We start from the raw sequence: 7,075 nt of genomic DNA on the forward strand, positions 1-7,075 counted from the left end.
TTTCACATTAAAATCATGAATAACAAAAACATCAAACATTGTTTAAGTTTTCAGAAAACTGTAAATTTCCAATTTTGTTAATTTTGGCATAAGATCCATTAGGATGAGTCACAAGAAGATTCAACTTTGAAACATCAATAGTATCATGAAGAAGTGACTCAGATGAAGTCATATGTTGATTTGCACCTGAGTCAACAACCCATTTTTGATGATTAAAAGTAGAATTATATGACTTAAAAAAGGAATACCTGCCATATTAGCACTCATATAAGAATCCGCAGAGATAGAAGACTTCTCATTAATGAGATTAAACAACTTGCAGTATTGCTCACTTGTGAGATAGTGAACATTACTACTCCCAGTGACATCTGAATCAAAACTAGAAGAAAAAGAACTACTAGAAGGAACAGATGACGAGTTACTAGAAATAGATTTACTTTGATTCTTAATGTTATCACTATCAGTTTGGATATCTAATTAGTTTATAACATCTTTCAGTAAGATGTCCCTTAAGTCCATAGTTTTTACATTGTAAGTTTTGATTTCTTCCTCTGTTTGAGTTATTATTTTGACCTCTATTATCATTAAACCTACTATTAAATGTAGATGACTGAGTTTTGGAGACTCTAGTGAAGAGGAAAGATCCCCATTCTTTTGATGAGACTCCTCTATAGAGACAATGAAAAAAAGCAGATTTAATATTAGGGAGAGGATACATTAAAAGTATGTGACTCTTTACTTGATTAAAAGACTCATCAAGACCACTTAAAAACTGCATTAACTTCATTAGCTTATAATGATCATTATATTTTGTAGCAGCCTTACAAGTACATTTAACAAGATTTGTAAGACCATCGAATTCTTTCCAAAGAGCATCAAGTTTGTTAAAGTATTTAGACAAGGAAGACCTATTTTGACTAAGAGAATTAATACGTTGATGGACATTAAAGATAATAAACCCATCTGCTTTATTATAAGTTTCAAACAGTTCATCCCATATTTTTTTAGCAGATTCAGAACTTGCATGACCAGAGGAAATGGACTCAGATAAGGAACCAATGATTCAGAAGCAAAAAACTGCATTAGCACGCTCCCACATCAAGGAGTAAAGTTTATCATTGGAATCCTTAGTCACTTTACCTTTAACAAACTCTAACTTATTCCTAGATTTAAGACTTCTAGTCATAGAACCATCCATACACAGAAATTTTTGGTCCCAGTTAGTTTTAAGTTTACAATTGTAGTAACAATATTATCAGAGGGATGAATGAAGAAATGGTCATCGTATTTTATAGACTCAGTCTTAGAACTACTACCAGACTCACAAAAGAAGCAATATAATAACTGGTGTACACAAGACAACCATGATCTCCCAGAATCTACAACTAGAAATAAAGGTAAAAGGGAACAAGAAGGCTCACAAAACAACCGTGAAGAGAAGAAGCAGATCGACTCTTGTTACTCTGTTCCCTTCAAGAGTTAACAGTGATGAAATCCGTTATCAAGAGAGTTATTTAAGAGAACAAGATTAATCAATCTTATAAGACAACGTTCTACAACCAAGGATCTCCATTCGTAGACAACATATCTGTAAGAATACAAAGAAACTCGTAGTACCAAGATCTTAATGAATGAAGAACACAAAAAAAACTTTTATGAACAAAAAACTAGATCGTAAAAGAACAATCAAACCCTAGATGATCACAGAAAGGTTCAACCACTAGATAATCTGAACAAGATCTCTAGGATAACCAATTATGAAACTCTAAACGAGTTGAATCAAAAAACACAAGATCTAAACAAAAACGAACAGGAAAGGAAATACCTCAAACAAGTTGATGATGATCGTCAGAAACCAAGATCGGAGCCTCACTGCTCTGATACCATCTTAAAAATACACAAACACATTTTCCCAACATCATCATCCATTATATCATTTGAAGACAAATAGACAAATGGTTTTTAATCATACTTACATTCAAAAACCTCACTACAATATTCCTAATCTACTCTCTGTATTTCACTCAACCCTAATCTACAACAAGAACTAAGAAAAGAACCAGAAATGAGAAAACCTAGTTCTATATCTGAAGAGAGAATGAGAGAGAAGAAATCTGATAGTGTGTGTAAAAATGACTCAAATGAACTGTAACATCCACCATCCAAGCCTTTAAGTACCCGTGTAAACTGATCCTTTCAACGCGCGTGCAAACCCAAACTTAAACAGAACAAAATGCATCACAACCCACAAAAATCATTCATAGTACACAAACAGCCCATAACTTAATCAAATAACAAATTCAGTAATAAATTAACTTACCTTTCACACCTTACAAAACTAAGAGTGTTAAGTTTGTATATCAACTATTATTGTTAACACCTTTCTCAAAAATGTTAAAATATTTGAGATTGCAAAAATTCTCTAATGTATGTAAGAAGATTTGTTTAGATCTATGTAGAAAGGTACCAACATTTCCAACGGTTGGGGTCGAAGCTTTTGTTGTGACAATCTGAAACCCTTGAAGACTATATCTGAAATAGTTAGTAGAACATATCATGTTTATTCAGATATTCTTATAACGTAAACTTACTTTAATGCTCCTAACGATATGTGTATATTAGGACATCCATAATGCATGAAACTCCACAAAGTTCAATGGAGTGTCACACCCTCACATCATTTTTTTTTAAATTCCATACAACTCTATCAATTTTTTTCAACAATGCATTGGGCTTTACGAAGATCAATAGAAAAACACAAAAACTAATTCATAATATATATTCAAAAATTAAAAACATTCATAGTTATGGAAATTAAGTTCAAGAATAAGCTATGAAGTATCACAAAAACTAATTCATAATATATATTCAAAAATTTAAAACATTCATAGTTATGGAAATTAAGTTCAAGAATAAGCTATGAAGTATCAGATGCGGAGCTTGTCATCGTGGGAGAGTAGGGAAGAAAGGAGAAAACGACAATTGATGGTAGGGTTATAGTCAATCGAAGAGAGAGAGAGAGAGAGAGAGAGAGAGAGAGAGAGAGAAAGAGAGAGAGAAAGAGAGAGAGAGAGAGAGAGAGAGAGCTCTAATACCATATAAACATTATATAAAAGGCATTCAAGTGTTTGAAAAAATATTGATCTCTCGGTTGAGGGTTCAATAATCATAGTGGATAAAGTTGTAGTTTATGAATATTATTTAGAAGATATGTGCTAGCCGTTAAAAAATATATAAAAAAATATTTTCCTATTTTCCTTTAGAAATCAATATTCTCATTAAACCATTAGATGTAAATCCCCATTACGGCAATATGTACCCGACAAAGGTAAAGCGAATAAGCATATAAAACGTACTTACATGGTTACATATACTAAATAAATATATACTTGTTAATAGATAACACTTATACCTTCAACACGAAAACTAACGCACAACTGCAGAAGTGATGTTACTTCAAATTCTTAACTGCCATTGAAGCAAACGAAACATAATCAACAAACAATACAATGATAACACATCGGTTAAGTTAAACCCCAAGTTATAATATCGTGGTTATTATAAATATAAAATAAAGATACTTGTTTTGACATTTATGCACTTTGAGTTTGACAAATATGGGGAATTTATTGGTGAGAAATGGTGACAGTTTGGAACCCTGAGCACCTACGGGACGTCTCTCATCTTACGGTTGCTTGACGTGTAGATGTGATGAGGTATTTTCTTGCCTTATTTAGTAATTAATAATAATTTATTTAACTTATATATATGTATATATGAAAATTTTATATTCATTTATTTAGAAAGCACGATAACTCTACTTCGGTCATTCTTTCTTATTGAGCTATACGATTTTAATAAACCAACAGATATTTAAATATTCTATCCAAGAAATTATTTGGTTGAATAGTTCACATTCGTTTATATTCTTCTGCTTAAACGTTCAATCGGTTGTGGGTTTATAAAAAGGCTCCAATGATAAGAAACAGCTATGACAAAAATGATTGAAGTAACCGTATCTGATTTGATATGTGATGATCGATGATGCTGGTTGTGACAAGATGCGACTATGATGGTCCCTTTTTGATGGCCATCAAAGACGAATGTTCAAAGTTAAAATACGTAAAACAAGTTTCAAAAAAAAGAAAGAAAGAGTTGAGTGATAGTAAAACAGATAAAATTAAGACGGTCAGTTTCAGCTGAATTATTTATACATGTTATATTTTATGTTACGCATTATTTTCTATGTATATAATCAAAATTAAAAAGTTTAAGTTATAAAGAAAAAATGTGAAGTGAGTTGAATGGCTTAAAGTTGTTTTAAAAGTATACCTGACAATGGGGCAGGTTTAGAGCGAATTGACATTGATCCAAATTCATTAGCGAATTTCAAAATCCAATCCAAACTCGCCCCGTAACCCGTAGGGTTTTGAATAATCAAACTCATACCCTTATCCACCGAATTAACAGATATCCAAACCCGCCGCATAACCTATAGGTTTTTTGAATAATCAAACAAAAATGTTTATTTAGAAAACGCATTACATATTCGAGGACTTTCTATTGGAATTAAATTCACTATTGTAGTAACTTCCGATTGATTTTTGAATGTCAAATACGCTGATAGAGAATAACAATTACAAACTTTCTTCCGGTTGATAACGATTTTATTGATTTATAAATGAAATTAGTGATTGCTTGATGGTTTATTAATGAAATGATATCATGATTCTTGTTAATAGACCGTCTAGAAGTTGTCTCCTTGAGCCGTATGTAGAAGTAGTTAGTTAATAAACGTATATTTATAAAATTTATACGGGGCGGGTTATAAATGGATCAGATCTGTGATGATCAATACCCGACCCTTTTAATAAAAGGGTTGGTGGGTACAAGTCGTTAATGGGTAAACGAACCAAAACTATGCTCCGAACCCATATAACTCTTACGTGTTTGGATCGGATCAGGGTTAAAACCCGCTCCATTGTCAGCCTACTTAAAAGTTAAAATATACCTTTAATACATACAATTAAGCAAAAATAATCTTTTTGCTCATTATAATATTAATATTTATACATAAGTGGGCAAAAATGTCTTGAGGTCGACGTGACATCAATGTTTTAAAAATCGATTTTTTAGTTGAGCCGATATAATGATCGGCTTTCGGTTTAATTGGTTCAATTGTCGGGTCAATTAGTTTCTATAATTTTCATATTTTTTCTTACTTTTCTACACATGCATACATACAAAATCAAGAATTTAACGTTCATATGAACATTAAAAATACACAAAAACAAGTTGTAGATCAATCCAAATACATTAAAATAACACATAATTATAAGTTTTACATTAATCCCCCCCCCCCCCCCCCCCCCCCCCACACACACACACACATATATATATATATATATATATATATATATATATATATATATATATATATATATATATATATATATATATATATATATATAAACAATAAAGTGCAATATTAGAACAAAATATGATTTTAGATATATACAAACGCACCAAAAAAGTTCATAACATTTACAATATGTTTTTATTTAGAAAAATCTAAATAAACGTGATAAATACCACCAAAGTTTATTATGAAAAATGTTTTTTTTTCATTGTTATTATTCAATTTAGCCGATTTAATTTAACGGATTCAACTTGAAATATCCCAAAAATCACAGAAATTTAATTTTTTCAAAAACAACCTATTAACCATAAAGTGTTTACAAAACCATTGTTTCAAAAATATAATCATAATCAGAATATCCCAAGATCCAATATCATAAAAATAGAAAGATGTGCACGATCACGCTTTCGCTTTCCCATGATCCACTGAAGTACCTGAAACAATAAACTGAAAATGTAAGCCAAAGCTTAACGAGTTCCCCCAAAGTAACACCTCAAAACATAACAAACAATACTATACAAATATGAGCTTTCAGCCTGACTGGATTGCCTCGCAAGGCCTATAGCCCATATGGACCTGTAGCACCTGGTCCCCGGTACGTACGCCTTGCTATTTATTACCTTTATATATTGCCTTGGACTCGGCGAGTTAATGGGCCAACTCGCCGAGTAGGAGTGGGTCAAGGTGCAGGAATTGGACTCTGGACTTGGCGATTCGGTCCCCGGACTCGGCGAGTAGGCCCTGGTTGGGCAAAAACCCTAATCCGGGTGTTTGCACCCTATTTAAACACTCTATCTTGGCCTCCTTTGTCCCTAACATTTACAGAGAGCATTAGAGTGAGACCCTAGCCCCCTTTATTGATCTAAAGAGAGTTTTTGGCCTTGTGAAGGAGATTGGAGCTTAGAAGGAGAAAGAGGTGGTTGAAGAGTGCAAGGAAAGGTGTAGATCCGAACTCTACACAGGGGGAAACTTCCATTCAGGTAGAAAAGTCTCTACCTTGATCTTTAGATCATTAGTTGCCATTTTTTGTCCCAAATTGGTGTTTTTCAAGCCCTAAAACACCAAGCTCCATGTGTGGTGCTTAATGATCCGAAAGGACTTCTGATCTGGACTTATTGGATGAATTAGTAGCGTAAAGTTCCTGTGGTTGAAGTGATTAAGGTCCCCATTGAGTCTATGACCTCTTGAAGAGCTTGGTTTGGGCCTTTTGAGCTTATAGGGCCATGCATGCACGTAAAGTTTGCAACTTTACGTGATAAGCATGCTCAAGGGACATGGATCTATGGTTTTGAAGCGTTGCATGTCTCCGATTTGGCCTATATGGGAAATGGGTCATAGGGACTCGGCGAGTCCCAAGGAGGAACTCGGCGAGTTCCATGAAGATGGCCTTAGACTCGGTGAGTTGGATGAACAACTCGGCGAGTCCTATGAAGATTGCTTGGAACTCGGCGAGTTATTCTTCAAACTCGGCGAGTCGGGTCACGAGTCAGTTCAATCGTCCCAAGTCATGAATGAAAAGTGATTCAGTAAGTGGGAAGAAGGACTGGTTAGGTAGGACCGGGTTACTAGGAAAAGGACTCGGCGAGTCCATGCCATGGCTCGGTGAGTTCAGTCAAACGACCATTGAATTTGACCAAGGGGTTGACCTTGGGCCAA

General features: G+C 33.8%; 1 long non-coding RNA gene across 1 annotated transcript; it reads right to left on the reverse strand.

The window, feature by feature from the left end:
• Window positions 1–1,907: 1,907 nt before the first annotated feature.
• Window positions 1,908–3,548, reverse strand: LOC145033866 (uncharacterized). Its single transcript, XR_013677752.1, has 2 exons — window positions 3,413–3,548; window positions 1,908–2,532 (listed from the first exon to the last, which is right to left on the reverse strand). It is a non-coding gene; the product is annotated as an uncharacterized LOC145033866 (long non-coding RNA).
• Window positions 3,549–7,075: the final 3,527 nt, after the last annotated feature.

This window comes from Lactuca saligna, chromosome 3 (assembly GCF_052625555.1).
Source record: "Lactuca saligna cultivar CGN05327 chromosome 3, ASM5262555v1, whole genome shotgun sequence".
NCBI classification, from domain to species: domain Eukaryota; kingdom Viridiplantae; phylum Streptophyta; class Magnoliopsida; order Asterales; family Asteraceae; genus Lactuca; species Lactuca saligna.